The sequence below is a fragment of the Equus asinus genome, chromosome 3, assembly GCF_041296235.1.
Source record: "Equus asinus isolate D_3611 breed Donkey chromosome 3, EquAss-T2T_v2, whole genome shotgun sequence".
In the NCBI taxonomy this organism is placed as follows: domain Eukaryota; kingdom Metazoa; phylum Chordata; class Mammalia; order Perissodactyla; family Equidae; genus Equus; species Equus asinus.
The window spans coordinates 86,137,694-86,158,717 of NC_091792.1; the positions used below are offsets into that span (position 1 = coordinate 86,137,694).

At 38.4% G+C, this 21,024-nt stretch overlaps 1 protein-coding gene across 8 annotated transcripts in view; it reads right to left on the reverse strand.

Moving 5' to 3' along the window:
- BMPR1B (bone morphogenetic protein receptor type 1B) overlaps positions 1 to 20,772 on the reverse strand; it is a 377,622-nt gene extending 356,850 nt beyond the window's left edge. For 4 of the 8 annotated variants that reach the window (XM_070505338.1, XM_070505345.1, XM_070505343.1 and 1 more), the window contains exon 1: positions 20,323 to 20,768. The gene's annotated coding sequence lies outside the window, so the exon portion shown is untranslated. Of the gene's footprint in view, positions 1 to 20,322 lie in introns of all 8 variants that reach the window. The other 4 variants (XM_070505348.1, XM_070505344.1, XM_070505342.1 and 1 more) reach the window with 4 other exon arrangements.
- Between the last annotated feature and the right edge of the window lie 252 nt (positions 20,773 to 21,024).

The following is a 21,024-nucleotide window of genomic DNA, read 5'->3' on the forward strand; positions in this document are numbered from 1 at the left end:
AATGGAACAAAATTTAAAAGCTCAGAATGGACTCGTGTGTGTGTGTGTGTGTGTACACACATAGACAGAGAGGAGACGGGAGAAATTTGACATACAACAGAGCCGACACGAACGGACAATCACTTTGTAATGAGTGGACAATCACTCTGAAATGAATGGACAATAGGTTACACATGTGGAAACAAAATGAAATTGGACTTAACTAATACCTCACAAACAGAATTCAAGTGCAGGTGGATTAAAGATGTAAGAGAATATCATTATGACCTTGGGGTGGGCAAGAGTGATTTAAATAAGGGACCAAAATTATAAACAGTAAAGGAAAAGACGGAAAATTTTGGCCACATTAAAATGAGAATGTCTCTCATTAAAAGTTAACACAAAAAGATAAAACAAAGCACAAATCAGAAGATGTTTGCAATGCACTTAACTGATAAAAAAAAAAAACAGTATTCAGAATAAGCAAAAGGATCCATACAAATCACTAAGAAAAGAGCAAATAATCTAACAGAAAATCAGCAAAAAATATGAACAGGCATTTCAAGTGTTGGCAACAGAGGGGTCAGGGAAGACAAATGGACAAATAAAATGCATGAAAATATGCTCAACATCATTATCAATCAAGAAAATACGATACCACGTTACCCCAATAAGATACTAGTAAATATTTAATACATTTGACAATATCAAGCATACGTGAGGATGTGGTGCAATGGGAACTATCATACGCTGCTGGTGAGAATGTGAACTACTTTGGAAAATAATATGGAATTATCTTACACATTTAAAATGCACCTTTTCTATGACCAAGCAATCCCACCGTGTACCTTCTATCTGCGCACCAAGAGACAATACAAGCAGCTCATGATATCGTTCTGTACAGTAGCAGAAATCTAAAAGCAATCCATCAAAAAGCGAATGGGAAACTAAATTGTGGTCTCGTGTTCACCAACAGACTATGACAAAGTAATGAAAATAAAAATACAGCTTCAGGTAACGTGGATAAACTGTAGAAACGTAAGTTTAAGAGGGGAAAAGTAAAGATAAAGGATACTAGCTACAGAATAATATTTGTATAAAGCTCAAAAATATATTCTTTAGAGATACACATATATGGTAAAATTATTTTTTTTAAATAAGTGAATAATAAACACAAAACTCAGGTTAGTGTTTACTCAGATGGGGAGGAAAGGAGCAAAATATGATTGAGTACACAGGAGGTTTAAAAGGTATTGGTACTGCTTTGTTTCATAAGCTGACTAGTAGAAGTAGTTAGACTAATAGTCTTTCAGTCTTTAAAATGTACAAATATGTTATATATGTACACTCTATTCGTGTTTAAAATGTACATATGTTATATGCCCTTAAATATGGAAGAAATGTTTCATTTAAAAACATACATTTCTTTAAAGCAAGAAAAGAACAGGAATGAGGTAAACCAGTTTCTGTAGCTCTGCTACAATATGAGGGCATCTTCACAAAGCACAAACCACTTTAAAGTTTATTTTACATATCAAATAAGAATTTGGATCAGATTTTTTTCGGTCACCTTTGCCATTAACTTCAAGTTTTATGTGTGAATTAACAGCTTTTTCCTTTAATCATTCCTATTGTTACAAATTAAAATTCAGAACCATAACAAAAAAGTGATTGCAGTTAATCTGCATTTCTTTTGTAAATTTAATGTAATTATATATCAAAGGGAATGGTCAGTATTTGTAAGTAGGAAAAACTGCTATTTTTCTTTATTTTTCTTTTTTTTTTAATTAAAATAACATGAAGCAAGTTACCACTTATTCAAAACTACTTTATTGGTCAGGTCTTTCACATTTTACATTGTCTTTTTTCCTGAGCTTTATGGAGATTTCATGGATAAATTTGAACTATTTATTGACACACCTAAAAATATGAGTAAAATTAAATACAGACACTGGCTGGTAGGATTATAAACTAGAATGACTTCACTGGAAAGCAATTTGGTGTTACATATAAAAGCCTTCATATAAATAGTCAAAGATCTTTTCATAAAGATGTTCGTTGCAGCATTCTTTATGATGACAAATAAGAAAAATTCAAACAAATGAATATTTTCCAGTCATTAATTAATATATCTTGAAGCAGACTTAATGACATGAGAAAACATTCATAATATAATTTCAAGCAAAAATAAAATACAAAATTAAGATGGTAACTTTCTAGTTTTTTAAAATATATCTAAAAATAATACATAAGAAAGAGTAAAGGAAATATATCAAAATGGTAACAACACACTCCAAGCAGTGCAATTTCAGGTGATTTTTTTCCTTCTTGACCTGTTCCTGTGTTTTACGAAGTTTTCATGGAACATGTACTTATTTAATAATCCGTTCTTGCAGAACCAAGGCAAGCAACAGAGAAAATGAATGAATTCTGAACTTTGAGATATCACAAGCTTTCTTTTCTACCACTTTAGTGAGCATAGTTTAACAGAAATTTTAAATTCTGATTTTTTCCCCTAGATAGCATTAAATATTCTGAGTGAAATATGATATCAAAATTCCTTTCCAGAACTAAGAATAAAACACGTATACAATTAGCTAGAGAAATGCATTTGCCGAAGAATTTTCTAATCTCACTGAGGCAAAGAAAGAGAATTAGGGCACTTCATGCTTCTTGCTTAAGTGAGCAAAATGATGCAAAAATTTACCTAGAATAGCCTTCACTTCATAAAGAAAAAAGCAGGAGGGAGGGAGAGAGGGAGGAAGGGGGCACAAAGGTCCCCAATCAGGAAAGCTGCCTTAAATGCTTCTGATGCATAACTATAGAAACTCGCTTTTAACATAATACAAAGAGGGGTTTTGTTCTATTGTTCTTCGATAAAATACTTCCAAACACTCCCCTGCTTTTCTTTTGTATAGATATTATATAGATTGTAAGTGTGATTTTTAAAATAATCTTAATATCTCAAAAATATTTTAATACAAAGGGAACAGTGAAGAGACAAAAGTTTCAAAAGGGAAACTTTCAGACATTCAGAAAGAAAAAAAGCTATTAATTTCTAACTGTGGTAATAATATTTGAAACAGATGTCTATCTACTCTCAAATCCAAACTGGTTCATGGTTTACACAGCTTAATAAAACTTTAATTAAGGTTCTGCAACAGTGTAAACCGATCATCTCATGCAACTACACACTTGCTTAATTTTAACATCTCTTCAAGTTCCACTAATTCCAAAGTTAACCAGACTCTTTCATAATTCATCCAAGGGAAAATATCATTCAAATTAATAAAAACATACAATGTATCCTCTTATTTCTGTAAGAAATAAAGTGTAAACTTTTTGTTTTTTAGAAGCATTTGAAATAGAGATGGAAGGATCCCAAACTGAACAAAAAGAGAAGGAAATAACTTTATTATTTCTAAGAGCTTCTTGTTTCCAACTAAGCACGTATATTTTAATATGAATATCTGTGACCTAAAAAATTTTGCATTTGGAAACATTTTGTAAGAAAATTATTTCTCACAGAAAGTGATCAATTAACTTTGTAAATTTTCTTCATTCTATTTTAGTAGAACAATCTTGTACAGACACACAGTAAAGTAAGCTGAGTCCCAATGCCACTTACAGATCTAAAATAAAGGACAAGAGTGAATGTGGACTGACTGTGAATTACCGCATGCCAGGCGGAGTTCTAGGTACTTCATTTACTTTCCCTAACATCCTCACTAAGTAGGTACTCAACATCCCTACTTAGAGATGAGGACACCGAGTGCGACAGCCAGGACACACACCCATGCATTTGCCCACAAAGTCCAGGGTAGAACATCTACACTGGCTTTAATATACAAGAAAATTGTTTTTCCTATTTCATGTCCCAGGATGTATTTTAAAACAAATACAATAAATGACACTCTTTCAAAAAAATCCTGAGGCTCCTCACATATTATGAAAGTGAAAATTTCCACAATTACAACAAAATAAAGGTTAGAACCATACAAAATAGGGAAGTTAATTAGTCAATCAACAGTGACCAAACCTCTTTTGGGTGTTATATTCCATGTTGTGAAATATGTGGAAAAACAGAGAAACAGAGAGCAGTTTTTGGCATTCAATATAGTCAAAATGATGAGGATACTAATTACACTAACAATTCAGGGAACTAGCAACTACAAATTGATACAGTGCAGAGTACCTAGGAATGGAGGAGGGTGCAGGCAGAGAAAAGGAAGAAATGAGTCCAGGGGACGAGATTAATAGAATATTTTCTGAAAGTGAAATATGAATCAGATTTCAAAAGAAGGGAAAAACACAAGTAAAAAAAAATAGTATGAGAAAATCATAAATAAAGTGATCCATGGTGGGCATAAAGACAGTCAGATTATTTTTCTCATTTTCAATCTAACTTCCAAGAGTCCACACGACAGGGACTTGCCTTACCCTGTTTCACAGTCTTTCTCATTTCTGATTCAAGAATTTTAGTATCGTGAACCCTAATCCATTTGCTATGGACAAGAACATTTTCAGCATTTCTTAAAAACTTCTATTTTGTCCTTATCTTGTTTCTCTTATCTCATAAGAGCAAACAATTCGTGTAATGAAGCAGCTCTACAGCTTTCAGAGGCAGCTTCCCAATTTATCAGAATAGTAAATGCTGCAGGATGAATTTTCATGGACACTGATGATTTGTTTTCTCAATTATATTTTACTTAGCTTGATAAGCATAATTTTCCTGTTAGCACAGATTCTTTCAACACATACATTCTGTAGGAAAAGGCTGCATAGAAGCAGGCTGGGATTAAAAATTTGCTATGGAGAATCTAGAAAATACCACCAAAATCTTCACACATATAAAAATAACGGAGTTGGCTGCTACATTAAAAAAACAGTTCTTAAAAGGAAATTAGTGGGGCCAGCCCAGTGGCGCAGCGGTTAAGCATGCACGTTCCACTTTGGCAGCCGGGGGTTCGCCGGTTCAGATCCTGGGTGTGGACATGGCACCGCTCAGCAAGCCATGCTGTGGTAGGCGTCCCACATGTAAAGTACAAGAAGATGGGCATGGATGTTAGCTCAGGGCCAGTCTTCCTGAGGAAAAAGAGGAGGATTGGCAGCAGATGTTAACTCAGGGCTAATCTTCCTTAAAAAAAAGGAAATTAGTAATCATCTTGAAAATAATAATATATCAACTTTCCTGGGCATTTTAAGGGAAGCTGAACATTAGACCAATTCTAAAACAATATGAAAAAAGAAGATTTTAAGAAAAGGAATAGAATGGGCATTAATTTCTTATAGAGAGAATCAGTTTAACTGTACAACATTTCAACCTAACTCAATCTTTGCTTTTATCTTAAAAAGGGTTTTAAAAGACAATACTTAGTAGGGGGGATCACAGAAACAAAGGTAACCAATACACAGGTACTCAGAAACCACGTCTTATTGATCAATGAAAAGTTACAATGACAAAAACTAATTTACCATATTGCTGGCATGCTCTGCATATTTTATCTATTATAAAATTAGCCATTATAATCCAATATAGTTAAATATGAAACTGAACCTGACTTCTGAACAAAACCTTTTTCAACAACTGCCTTACAGTTCTTGGAAAATAATTCCAAGAAAGGAGTACAGTATTGATTGCGGCAGAATTACCTCCCACTGACCAAAATTATCTGGGACCCCCCAGTAAAGGGTTTATTTATAAAAGCAGGTAAAATGGTACACAGTATAATTATATGATTTGTAAGTAGCAGTCTCTCATGTAGAGAAATTATAAAATCTCAGAGGTGATAAGGTTTGGAAGGGAAGTGATTTGTGACTATTCCCTTCTGTCTCTGAAATTCCAAAAACCACCTGAAGGAAAAAAACTACATACATGAAACAGTCATGGTGCCTCGCTCTCAAGAAACTAACGCCACACTATAATTCTGAACTCTGATAAGATTTGCCAATTTGGGTTACAGAATCACAGCCTTTCAGAGCCAGAAAGACCTTAGAGAGCTTGGCCAATCTTTTATTTAAGTGATCAGTATGAGGCTCCAAAACTAATTATAACATTTCCTCCCTCCCAATCGTGTGCTCTTTTCAACATACTACTTGCCTCCCTCCCCTGAAAGAGAAAGCAGATGTAAAATGTTAAAGTAAGAACAATAAATGTATTGAAACATATTACTCTACCTCATCCATTACTGTGATGAGAAATTGCAAAACAAGAATTATTTGACCTGAGAAATGAGAACACAAAGAAGATTTGAATTATATGAGATTATGAAAGTTAAAGTAAAAAATAATCAACTAGTCCTTCCTTATTATATGGTTTCATAATAAAATTATGAAGGGTCATTCAATGATTTAAATGGCAGGTAAAATTAAAACAAATAAAAGGAAATACCCTTGACATGCATAACAAGCCTCCAGAATACACAAGGTCGCAGAACAGAGGTCGCATCGTTAAATCCAGTAACATGATTTTAAAATAATCTGGATCATTAGTGAAGCAAATATCTGATTATTTATGTTCAACATAAATATAATTTTCCATAATGGAAAAATTGTATTTTGGAATATAAGGAGTCACTAAGGAAGTTTTCTATTTGTTACAAATTATACTATAGCATAGTTATGCTTTTGTAAAATTTATATTCCTTTGGAAAATCAAATGGTGATTACTGGACTAGTGAAAATGTGTTGATTTAACATACACATAGTATTTGTAATATTAAATTTTTTTTAATTTACCATTTTAATGCCTAAATCCATTTTAAACTTTGCTTTCCTTATGGTACTTTGGCTCCAGATTAAATACACATTTAATCCAGTTATTTTGGAAACTAAAGATTTCTTTATTAATTTAATAACTCTGCTTCAGCTAAACTCCACAGCCACAGCCAAAAGACCCTCACTGCATTTTGCCCTGCGAAAACAACAAAATTACACTCAAAACAAAGAGATTTTATAATTCTTTCTGGAAAAGACGTGTGAAGATATGAAGCAAACCCTCTAAGCGCAGACAATGTCAGTTTTGGCAGGTTACACACCAGCCTGGAAAACCACTGCAGTAATTTTATTTCCATCCACTCTAGCACATTCTAACAAACCAAAGTAGAAGAGATAAAATACAGGTGAGATCTCTCTTACAGACGATGATCTAGAGTCATTTACATTTTAGAAAAAATACCTACAAGAGTTTCAAGATCAAACTCCCCCTGAAGGTGTTTGTGTTTTTAGTACATCCCTTCCAGTCCCTTCTAACAACTGAACTTTTGCCAACCTCCATAATTCAATGTCTATTAGGTATACGTTATTGAGCTTCCTTCAAAATAATGTCTTAAGTTTTAAAATGTAATTTCAGATAAATTGATCATTTTTAAATGATCTTTTTTCATCATTTGCATCTCTATAGTCTTAGCAAATTACCTGAGTTATCTGATTTTCCAAATTCACTAAAATGTTACTACGTTTAACCCATGTTAAATGCCCCTTCTCTCTCTCTCACACACACAAAATATGTGGATTAAATGGAAGTCAATTTTAGTAAAGATGTGGTAACTTGGCTCTGAAAAACACTGACAGTACACTCTGTTTCGTAACTGGAAAAAAAAAAGATTATATCATTTAAGGTTCAAAATATATTTTTCCAAAGATTTTAAACATTTTTCTCTTTATCCACCTCTCTTGTCAAAATATGATCAATACTCCAAGTCTCTACTTTGAACCATCTTTAATGATCAACCTTTCTCTGTGCTCTTCACACATTCCACATGCAATTACCACCTCATGCAGTCATTACGAAAAGGTCTCTTCCTTCCCTCAGGAGTCTTCCCAAGTTCTTGGACAATCAGGGCTGAGTGTCTGCCACCTCTGTATCATCAGTAACTAACACAACATCTGTCCCTAACAGGCCTCCAACATGCAAGCACGGAATTAGAATCAGACAGGCCTGTTAGAATCCTGGACTACCACCTGCTCAACCTCACTGTGCCTTAAGTTCCTTCGTCTCTAAAATGAAGATGACGATCACTACTACAAACGCGATGAAACGCGATGGGCTTATTTAGCACATTGCCTGGAATACCGGAAAGACGCAAACACAGTAACTTCTTTGTTTTTTGCTTGCTTATATACAATTGTATCTCAACCATCCACATTAATGCTAAATTTCATCTCTTTCATCCACACTCTTTCAAATTTCCCCAATCTAGCGTTAAAATTATTCCTCGGCAATTTGAGAAATTTGTGAAGTCTACATATGCTAAAGCATAAGGTCACTGAAGAATTTAGCAAACAATGGGGGCTAGGTTTGATGTTTTTCGGACAAAATCATGTCTTGGCAAATTAAAAGCTGTGTGGAGCCTTGAGGGAGGAACCAGTGGACATAATCTACTCTATTTTTTTAAAAAGCCCTTGAGAAGGTACCATCACAAAAGTTATTAAAAAGAACTGAGTTACTGTAGGATTAGATGAACTTTTACTGGAGAAACAAGGAAGACGGTGAAAAAGGCATTACTTCGGCAGTATAACTAGAAACAGGGAAGGGGCTGGAAGGGGTCTTATTTAACATCTTTATAAATGATGTAGAAGAGGAAATGTAGATTAAATTTTCCAGGTCTGCAAAAGATACTAAGTTTTTCCAATATGCGAAATGCCAAGTCAGTAGGATAACCTACAATATTTCCAAAACTTTACGAGTTACTAGGGGGAAAACATCAAAAAGATTCAAACTGGAAAACTATAGGGTTATGCATGTAGGGGAGGAAGTATGCAGACTGTACTTCTCAGGATAATGGGCCTTAGTTATCACAAAAAGGAGCCTAAAAGTCATTCCATTAATGTGTTCTCATGGCCAACAAAGCTAACAATGGCACTGACATCACTGAAGAACAAAAAACATGGTTTTTAACCTATTTGAAACCATAGTTCATCTTTACTTGACATACTAACTGTCTAACACAGCCTAACACTCCAAAAATATCTACTTCTGAGTGAAAAAACTATAACTCTACTTTCACCTAAAAGGAAGGAAAAATAGGTTTAGAAACTGAGGAAATCAAGTAAATAAAAATAAATGATCAAAAGGACCACAGGATAGGCCTATGAAGGAAAACAAGAAAGGTCAGCATTCTTACAGTCCAGAAAGGTAAAGGCTACAAGGAAACAGCATAGATGTCAAGACTCACAGACTCTATATGATGATGGAGAGTACCGACAAGGCCAAAAGAGGCCTAGGGAACTGCTGCTATACTTAAACTAGAACACACAATTTGGTTGAGGAATGAAACATAAAGCCAAGAAGTTAAACAAGCTAAAAAATACAAATCAGTTCCAAGAATAGGGCAGTAGTTTACACTGAGGAAAACTAAGATATTTGGAGGATACATAATAAATTTTGAAAGTGAAATCATGCAAGACCAATCCTAGCTTTCCCTAACACATCCCCTGATGGCATCGCCTAAAGACGGAACAACAGACTGAACCACCTTAGCATTTCATCAATGTTCTCATCCACTTCCCATTCTGTCTTCCCCTTTTTCAGTCTGTTTGTGCTCTGTATTTATTTTTCAATAGTGTATCATCTGTGATTTTAAACATATTTCCCCTAAGAGCAAGAATTGATTATCTCTTTGACACACTTTAATTTACAGTATGGCACCAAGTTCATTCATATTGCATAAATATTTAATAATTCCATTTGTAAGAAAGACATTATTTATGAACTAAAGATGTAAAATATTATTGTTAAACTGCATTATAACGTCCAGGTTTAAGAGAGATGAGCCAAAAAAGGAATTTACAGTCTCACGGTAAGTCAGGCTGCATGCTAGTAAGTCATAAGAAAAATGTTTAAGAATGCATAATAACGGCTTTCAAACCACAACTTTATTAAATACATGAAATTTCAAATAAAATAGGAGCTAGAGAGTATTTGATGAAAACCTATATAATGCAATTATAGATTGCTGTATATCAAAGAGATTGTATAAAAGAATGAAAATTGCTTAGATCCAAGTAACATCTACAGTGTATTTATATGTCTTGTTCCATTTTTAGCTTTTTTAGCCATGAGCATGCATTTCTTTAAATGTTTAAAACAGACATTTCATTAAAATAGTTTGAGCAAAATGATATATTTAAGTAAGTGATTTCATACCAAAATAGAAATGCATCTTGCTGTTATTATCAGTCTATGATATTATTAAAGCATTTTAAGGTTACGCCTACTGAACACCAAGTCATCAATCCAATCACACTTAGTCAAAACTCCAATCAGTCCAAGGATGGTGAAGCTAGTGAGGACCCTGGAAACAGTCTAGAGGTTCAGGATCCTAGAAACGAGAAGGTTCTAACCCCCCAGCTCAGAACAAGCAGTCAGGGGAAATAGTGTTTTCAAATCAACTGCAAAAGAGAGAGAGAAAAAGAGAAGGGAAGGGGGAGGAGAGAGAGTGGGAAGAAGAGAGTAAAAGACAATGCAACAGTCTTCACGTATTCACAGGATTGAGTAGAAAAAGAGCTGCTTCTGACATTCAGCTCCTGGCAGATAAAGCAAAGGTTTAAAGCAAAGGTTGTTAGTTTTATCTTTAAACTGCTAAATCTGAAGCATTCAAGAAGTAAATGCATTAAGTTATAGTCCTTGTACCAAGCATATAAAATATATTCCCATACTGTTCATCACAAATGATAAATTTTACAGCTAAAACACCTGAACATTGAGTTTTTCAAAGCAATTTTCCATTTCTTCACTGCTTTGTAAAACAACAGACTACAATGTAAGAGAGAATGCAAAAAAGTAGTGCACAAAACATTTGATGTGCCTGAAATATAGATTGTTTCAAGGCAGTATACTCACAAGTGGGTTTTGGATTTTCTGTCATTTTTATAAAAAACAGTACCTGCTTTTATTAGTAAAGGTGTCAAAACAAATTCTATAAAACACTTCTTGTAAGCTGTTAATGTATACACGACTATTTTATCTCAGCCTTAACATATTCTATAGAATGTTACAATGATAAAATTTAGATAATTTTAAGTTATAGAATATCTTATACCATCTATATTTAAGGAGGAAACATACATTATTCCATAAATATGCATAATTATGTGGTAGGAAATGCCTAATTTGCCTACAAAAATCGCAAGGGTTTGATGACTGAAGAAGCAAGGAGTGAATCAGGTCCATTGAGAATTACTAAGAAAAACATAATCAAACATAAATGCCACAGAATACAAAGATCATTTTCCAAATTGGTTCCAGAAACAGCTCCTAGGTAAATTTCCATGAAAAGCTAATTTAATTCAATTAAACAGTGTAGCATGGTTTTCCTCTTCAGAAAGAGTTTAAATATTTTCATTTGCTACAGATGTTACAGATAAGTGTTTTAAAGAGTGATTGATTTCATCTTGACTGGGATGAAGATTCAAAATTGTTGAATAAGGACTTGTGAATGAAAAAGGACTTACGATGCAGTTATATTTTAATCACTACAGCATCCATCATTTATGAAGTACACAGAGGAAAACTTACGACACAATTAGTATTTTTAAAGTCTTTACATTATGCAATATTATTTCCTATTCAAAATTACAGGACAAGATAAAATACTTAGAGATGATGTTTGCCCTCCATATTAGCATATTAGAACCCAACCTCCAACATGCAATGGAGGGAACAGATTTATCATTTAAAAATTAAATAATAGTTAAGTTTATTTTGGAATAATTCCAGTTTCCCTGAATAACTTTTCCTAGTTAATCTCAGCATCATCTAAATGCACTCACAGTCACTCTGATGAGTAAGTCATGCCTCCAAAGCAGCCTGGTCACGGATTCGTCTGTGTCCATCTGGCTGCTGGCTAGAACACTGGAATGACTCATAAAAATGAAGCAACCTGAGGTCACCTACTCCAGGTCTTTTAAACAGAATTGCCAACTGCTTACCAGGTGGTTCCAATTTCCGAGAATACTTAAATAGAGAGAGAAACTCATTCTACATACACTATTTTATTTTCATATTGTCTCTGGCCACAGAATTCGGTAAGTAAGGAAGGAAGTGCTTTTGAAATGTAGATTACCAATCATCTGAGGGGCAGAATTCCCTGCATGTCTTGGATTGAGAATATTATATAAATAAAGTTAAAAAGAAAGGCAGGACACAAAACCATATTATGTTATGCTTCTCAATTTTGTAAAGAAAAAAACACCCAAAATGTTAATAGTGGCTATCTCTGCGTGGTAGAAGAGGGAGTGATTTTTATTTGTTACAGTTCCCTATATTTCCCAAGTTCACTTCAATGAATATGTATTCTTTATTATTAGAAAAAATAACAAGTAACTTTTTAGAAAATATTATACCCTGTAAACCCTGGGCTCAGTGAGCCCCCGAGTACAGTCACATCTATACTGGCAGCAAGTCTTTCTCTGGGCAATGAAGAAAATCATTCATTTTACCTTTAAAAAGAAAAAGGGGGGAGGGGAGAACAAAAAAATAATGAGAACTAGGTTCCTACTCTACACCAGGTGTGACAGGTGGAGGAACAAGTCCTGGCAATAAGAACGACCCCTTTCTTCCAAGAGACAATATGCTGGCGAAATGTTTAGTCAGTTATTTGTATAAATTTTTCCCCAAAGTGTGTTCTGAGGAACATTAGTCCAATGATATATGCAGGGAAAACACAAATCTCACGGTCAAACACTCCTCCTTGGGATTGTCACAATGCATATCAGCATAATAAAGGCTGAGAGAAGGCTTGCAGTTTAAAATACCAGCAATCCCCAAATTCCTTTGATCATTTATTTACTCATCAAATGCCTCTGTGGTGTTTACTATGCGCCTGGCATTGTTCTGAACACTTTACAAACATTCCCTATTCTAAGCCTCAAACAACCCTACAAAGTAATTGCTAGTATTGTCATCTCCAATTTACAGATGATGAAGCTGAGACACAGAAGGTTCAGTAACTTGCCCCAGGTCACACAGCTCACAAGTGAGACAGCCAAGACTGAAAGCCAGGCAGGCAAATTCCGGAGTCCCCACAGTTAACCAGCAGATCACGCTGCCACCCACGGGATCCCTCCTGGGCTATACACCTGACATTCCACAAAACCACTGTTCTTTGGAACACACTGGGAAGAAAAATGCAACCAAGCAGAACATCCTGTTACATGTAAACTGCTTACCTGCATTAGTCAAACAGCTCATCCTACTTCAAACTCCAATTTTTCATTTAATATGTGATGAGACAGAAATAACTAGCAATGGTGTTAGGCCCAAAAATTTCTAGAATGTAATAATTAGACGAGAGAAGTTTGCTTAAATTATTTTCCATGTGTTGTCATTTAGTTTTATAAGAGATCATAATTCAAAGGAGTTTTGATGAAATAAAAATCTATATGACTTAGTCCATTTCCATACTCTCAAGTTCCAAGAGTCTCAATTTCTAGAAGTTATCTGTGTAGTGGGATTATGGATCATTTTCATTTTTTTCCTCATGCCTATTTAACGTTTTAAAAATTCTAATAAATATAACCAGCAGGGAGACTGAGAACCTTATTATCATTAACTATCAGATTATACATTAAATATGTTTCAAAATGAATAAAGTCATGTAGAATGGGGCTATCAATGTATGATTAAGTGAAAACTGCAAGAAACAAAACAATATATGTGATCTTATTTTTGTTTAAAAATACATACAAATGCAGAAGTAAATTCTTAAAGAGTATATACATATGTGTGTCAAAATATTAATTTTAGGTAACGGTATAAGGCAATTTATTTTCTGTAGGTTTACCTGCAATTTCTAATTCTCCTACCAAGAAGATTCATTATTTGTCTCATTGGGAAAAGCTTCATATTCACATACAAAGAGCCTGCGTAACAGACACAGGTCAACAACAGCCACTTAGAAAGGCCCCTGCCCTCCAGTTACTCGTGATCTCAGGCAAATGACAGTCCTTTCTACTAGTCTCTACCTCCGCTCCCTGTTGACTTCCTTCAGAGCCCTAATTACAGACTTGATTTGTAAATATTACACTCAGTTTTTTATCTCCTGCCCCCTCCCCAGTCCTCATGACAAATAAAGGCAAACATCTGCCCTTTTAGTTTCCACACGCCTAGAACAGTGCCTGGCTTAAACAGTGATTCTGTACAGGGGCACTGCATTAACGAATGAGTAAAGGAGCGAGTGAAACAAACAACACGTGTAGAAGGTATACGGACTATTAACTAGAAAGTTTAAACCAATAAGCAGGTTGACAGAAAAGTATTTATACAACAACACCTTAGGTTTTCCAGGCCATTGTTGCATGGATAGAAGCATATAATCTGCGGTGGAAAGCAGATGTCCAACAGAGTAAGGGGGCCAACTGCTCTTAACATTCCAAGAAGGCTCTGAAAAGGAGGCGGCTCTCGGAAGCTCAAGCAACAGAAAATGGGACCTTAATTGTTATAGCTTCTGATAAGCCGAAGAGGGTTTATTTACAAACAAACAATTTAAGAAGGTGTAGGCAGGAGCGTAAAAGAACCTGAAGGGCAGTGGCGTCAATCAGGGAGTCAAAGCAGAGGAGCTATTCCAGAGATTACAGGAATTTGGAAGGACAGAGTGACATGAAAAAGGCTCCCGTACGAGGAGCAGTGACTTCAGTGCAGGGACACGGGCAGCTCAAGCTGATCTAGCAGGGAAGGAGCCCAGAGAATAAAGACCCTCTTCCACCCTCCCTCTGATCTCCTGCTGGGGCTTCCCCATGACCTGAGCCATCTGGAAATCAGAGCAGCTCAGCCAGGTATGCTCCTGGGCAGGCAGTACAAGGTAGAAGGTTTGAGAGTGGATCTGGAGAGGCAAACAGAAGTTACCTGACATAGAAGTCAATGGGAATAATGCACGAGGCTTTAGCAAAATGGAGCTAGACAGGAAGAGAAGATGTTCAGATACAGAAGGGATTCTTGACTAACTGAAAGGGATCTAAAGAAACAAACAGAATTGCTAGATACATAAAAATAAGGTGATGCGAGGTGTCTGCAATCCCACTGAGTCGAGCACTTCATTCCGTAATAAGAGGACGGATTTGGGGACAATCCCCATTATGTGCACTATTATAGCTAAATGTTTATCGAACAGCAGCAGAATAGAAGCTTGTTTCCAGGAAAAGAACTGATGATAATTTAGTACCTTTTATAGATGGTTTTAAAGTGTATTAGATGAAACTCACCCGATTTCTATCAGGAGATTAATTTAGATAAAGGCACCATCATTACAGACTTCCTTGGAATCATTTTAGATCCATAAATCAACAAATTAACTAGTGACAGATGTGTCTGTACTTGTTTAAATCCATATTTATCTGCTATAAAAATGAGTAAACTGTTTATCTCAAGACAGCCAGGCAAGAAATGTTATAAAGAGATATATTGGCCTGTATCTTTTTCGCTTTAGCCAATAAGTAAATACAACCTTCAGAAATATCATTTCCAAACTTGCTACTTAACATCTTCTAAAGCTGAAGGCACATGCAGCCATATATTTGTTGAAAGACAGGAAAAATAAAGTCAGCTGAATCAAAACTATGAGTCTCTAATACACTGCACCCAACAGCATTCCAGAGAGTGACTGAATGCCTACTATACCAAGCTCTCTGCAGAGGGCTGGATCCACGAGAGACATCCATATGTAACACTGCGCACTTTACCGGGAAGGCCTTCAAGAAGCGTCCAAAGTTTTCAATGGTGAGGGCTAGAGAAAAATGACACTCAAGCTGTTTAGCAGAATTCTGATTTGCTTTCTTTACTTTGTAACTAGAACATAAACTTTATGCAAAATGAAGTGAAGAGAGAGTAGTTGAAAGAGCCAAGCATGCCCAGGTTGTCCAAAGATCACCCGAGCCCTACAGAATCTTACCACAACACCTCCCGGGACATACTACAGTCTCTGAGCCAAGAAGCTTGCAGCCCAGGAGATATCTGAGGCAGGTAAAGAGGTGACATCTGGAAACTGAGAGAAGGTGCTGAAGTCTGAATTTTAAAATTAAAAGCAACTGTTGAACCAGTGGGTTGCTGCAAGACAGATCAAGGGGAAACAAAAAAGATGATTCAACTTAGTGACTCTTATTCAGTGATAAGAACAATGTCTGATCAATCTCTCCAGGTTCCACCCTTGGCCAAACCAACAAACTCTCAGCTAGATCCTTCTCATGGCCTCCCACATCGTCTTACTTCAGACATTCTTGCTCACCCTACAGACAGACACGCTAAGTCATATTTGTTCACTTCTGCTAAAAATCCTCCAGGGTGGTTTAATCAGACGTACTGTGAATAAAATACATACTTCATAACATGGGCCTGGCTATCTCTCTGACCTCATTCCTACCATTTCCCCTAATAGCCTGCGTCCAACCGCACTGGCCAGCGTGTGCCCAGCTTGCTGCTGCCTTACAGACAGCCCTGATGTTCCCTCTGACAGGGAGTTCTCCCAGAGCTTCACTGGGCTGGCTCTTCCTTGTAATTCAGGAATATCCTTAGGGAGGCCTTCCTTGATCATCACATACAAAGTAGCCTCAGTCACTTGCTGTCATATCACCCTGTTATTTTCCTAATGGCAATTTTCTCTATTGGAAATGATCTTACTTGTATGCTTGTTTATAGTCGTGTTTTCACCCTCTAGAATGCAAGTTCAACGACAGCAAGGACTTTGTGTCTCTTAGGGCTGCAGTGTCCCCAAAGCATATAATAATGCCAGGCAGAGAGTAGGCACTCAAATATTCAAGTAAAAATAAATACCATTAGGATAACTGGCTCTAAGTGGATGCTCTAAAAATCATGAAAGCAGATTATTGCCTGATGTAAGTTATGCATTATCCTTTCTTCTTAATACTATAGATCAGCTTCAAAAATACTCAGAAGTAACATAAAACGTCCTTCTTGTCCACATCTATATCTTCATTTATTTCTCTCTCCAGAATCTATCCCTAAAATGTTTGATGTTTCCTCAATTTTAATTATTAATTCAATGTGAATGACTTTTAAATCTGCATTTCTAGCCCTGGCCCCGCCCTCCCCTGAATTCTGGCCTGTCTCTCTATCTCACACCACTTCTACTTGAATTTCCACCATCATGCCAACTTTGGCATATGGAAACCTGAAACTAGCATCTCTCAGGAAAAATCAGTTTCTCTTTCCACCCTTAATACTTTCACCAACCATACTGAGATACCCAGATTGAAAAGTTCGAAAGTATCTTACGAAATTCAAGGCCTGGAAGGGAGATTGGAAAACATCAAGTGAAGTGGTCTTTGAGCTTTTTTTAAACTGTTAGCCTTTTTTCAAACAAGAGCTCCAAAGGAAGCCTGATATGTAAAACAGATGAATTTCCAGTTGTTCTGGGACTTAAATCGGTGGTCTTGAAGAAAAACATCAAAAAGAGCCACTAATCTGGTCCAAACTTCCTTTCTTTTCTCCCCATCCCCCTTCAACACACAAACACAAAGTTACAGAGGAGACAATTCAAGTCCAGAGAGCTCACATCTTCTTTGCAGATAGAAATAATGAGTCTGCCCAAGATGACAAAGTTAGCACCCAGAACAATGCTTAGCACATAACAGAACTTAAAGATCAACATTCTAAAAGATAAATATTACCTCCATGCATATGTATAACAAATGCTTATCAGTTACCACAAATTGACAAATTTCATGCATGGCTTTTATTGGCTGGCATGAGAAATCTTCAGTTTAGATAGTAACTGTTAACTTCTAATAATAGACAGATTTATCCACTTCTAGTGAAAAGACCTGTGACACAGTCTCAGTTCCATAGCCCACGTGGCTTCACTGTCTGTTTCTAACCATGGTTTTCAAACTCTTTGGGCCTCATTCGCTTCATCTTTAACATTAATGTGTATGATGAGACGCTTTCTAAGACCTTCTCATCCCTCACTCTATGATGTGCTTTTAGACCATGCTAATATTTTTCCCTCGAGCTACTGCATCTACAAAGAATCAGTACCACACGTTCTAGACAAATTGCAAGAGAACAAATAGATCTTCAAGGACTTTTTGAGAACCTATCCTATGCCTAGCACAGTGCCGGGCATCTGAAATTCAGAGAAGGAAAGAAAAGGAACACTCTCTCACCTCAATGAGAAAGTAGTCCAGACAAAACAGTCCTCATATTTTTAAACTTAGATTTTTAAACAAATAGTAACACAATCAGCATTTACTGTCATAAAATTAATTTATCAGGCCATCTCACGCAGTTCTCAAAGTTTATGAGGAAAAATTAAGTCAATTTCCTCTTCATAAATATTATTTTATGACTGCAACATTTTGAGGGACACACATGAACATGCCATGAGTAGAGGCAGCACGGCCCACAGGGATGATAATCTAACAGGGAGCTTCAGACACCCCTGCCTGGGCTAAATGGTGTGCAGCACCTGGCAGACAAGGTGGCAAAGCCCCTAGAAATAGTGATGATTCACTAACATGACATAAATCAAGAGTTTAACTTACCAAAAACCAACATTTTGACTTAAAATCACAAATCAGTCTCATTAAAATTCATCAGCAGACCCCAGCATATGAGTAATGAGATCATATCAACTTATATCTTGTGACCAAAAGGAAAAGGTGGTTTTCTAAATGGTAATTCAGATTGGACAAACAACACACTGTATCAAGTTTTGCAGCCCTAGGCCAGATTTTGCTAAAAACAAAGGTACATTATGCATGACTAAAGAAAACAGTGAAAATCAGAGCAATTAATTTCGCAGCTATGTTTCCCATAAAAAACCATCACTACTATGATTTGCTTACACACCATTTTTTTGTATCGCACAATGATCTAAGTGTGTAATAACTTGCATATTTCACTAAGATGTAATATCCTTCAAAACATCCTTATAGTGAAAGTTTTCCAAAGACATTATTGATCTCTGGAATGTCTCATGTTTTAAAATTACTGACAAATCCTTTCCTATTTTCTTTGCAGTTAGAAATAATTCTTCTTGATCACCAGAGTGTAAAGAGGTATAAGAGTACAAAGACTGAATATTTTCTTAAAGACAAATGTCCCAGTTGACACAGGACATTTCCCATAATTTTCCCAAAACAATAATTAGGAGAGTTGTCACTAGGATCCTAAAAATATACGTAAGAAAACAGATATTAGTTGACATGAGTTTAGTATAGCAAGGAATTCCCATAAGTGCTCTTTCTAATTATTTTCAAATACTTTTTCGCTGCCTCCTCTCATTATTGGTGGAGCCTTTTGTGTTTCTTTCCAGAATTCAGGAACCTTTTCTCAGGTGGTTCTGCTTCACTGCAGATACGTTTGGTACGTTCTCTTTATATGTTGGAGGGAATAACACACCTCTCTTCTTCTGTTTTCTTTCACTGGCACCTTTGTGGCTGCTCAGCCACTGACTCACCTTGGTGGAAAGGTGACTAAGAAAAGGGCAATCCCTAATAACTCAAGGAAACCAGTGTGTCCCCATTCTATGGAGAGCAAACCTGAAGGACCGAGACTCCATCCGGCGCGGTGCGGCTCTAAAGGGCTAAGAGCCCGCCCGGGACAACTTCCGGAGGATCTTCCCTCTGTCTGAAACCCTCACACGCCGAGGGACAGGCAGAAATACGGGGCTGTGACAGGAACGGGGACTAGGAGATGGATGGGTGCAGAGAGCGAGAGGCAGAGGCAAAGAGCGCCAGGGAGACAAGGAGCGGAAAGTCAGCCTGGACTGGAGACCAAAGAGTGTGGGAGCCCGCGAGGAGATGCGGCGGCAGAGAGGGAGGCACGGCGCGCGAGGAGGAGGTGGGGAGAGGGAGACGGATGGACAGACGGACAGACCGAGGGGCTGGGGAGGGAGAGAGACAGAGCAGCGGGAACGGGAAGACGACGGAGGGGTAACACCGAGAGCGCGAGAGAGACGGCGCGGCGGATGGGGGCGAGAGGCGGCCGGTCCCGCCCGGCCCCGACCCCCCGCGCTCCCCCGCGGCGCCGGCTCCCGGGAGCGGCCGGGGCAGGTGGCTCCGCACGCCGGGCCGGGGCTGCCTCGCCGGGCTCCCGGGCTCCGCGCTGCCCCGCGCGCCCCTCCCGGGCCAGCCCTCGGCTGCAGGTCCCACCTCCCGCCCCGGCGCGCCCCCTGCCCCAGCTCCGGCGCACGTGTCCCGCCCGCCGCCCTTGCCCGCTCCCTGCCCGCTCGGGCACAGGGCCTCGGGGGCCCGGCAGAGCCGCCGGCGCACAAAGCGCGGGCCGCCGCCGCCCCTCCTCACCCCGCCGCCCCCCGCCCGCTCCGTCCTGCCCGGGCCCCCGCGCCGAGCCCGCGCCCCGGGCCAGGCCCCCGAGCCCGCGCGCCTTACCCGCCGAGCGCTCGGCACCGGCGTCCTGGGCGCCGCCTCCCCGCACCGTCGGGCCGCCGCCGCCGCGCCCCGCGCCCGCCGCCCCGTCAACTTCTGGCCGCCGCGGCCGCTCTGCCGCCGCTGCCGCCGCCGCCGCGGGACTTTTTTTTTCCCTCTCGCTGCTCGGCGGCCGCTGGAATTTTTTTTTTCACTTGCCCTCTCCAGCTCCCACTAGTGATTGGAGACTGAGAGCCAAGTACTTAGCGGAGGGATTACACTTCTCCACGCGCTTGGAGCGGCCCCAGCGCCGCCGCCCGGGCGAGGCGTGGCGAGGGCAGCGGGAGCCCGCGCCTCACGCCCGCACCGCGCCCGGCCCGGCCCGGGCTGCCTCCCCGCGCTGCGGCCGCCGCTCAGGGCATCGCTGCGGTTTCGGTCCTGGGTGCCTGCTCGGTCGTGTGGAGAAGGGGCTTCAACGCAACCTAGGTTTGATGAACAAAGGTTCGCGGAACGGCTGTCCTTGGAGAGCTGGAAGGGGCTCCCGAAGATGACCGAGTGCAGTGGGTTTCAACTTTTCAGGGCCATTCACACTTTTCAGAAGTTGATACAACGTTGACACACCTCATAAAAAATACTCATATACATCAAATTATGCCTGCAGTTCTGGACGGGGGCGTTAGGAACCCTGAAAGATACATAATTGGGCCGCCTAGGGAAATGAAATAT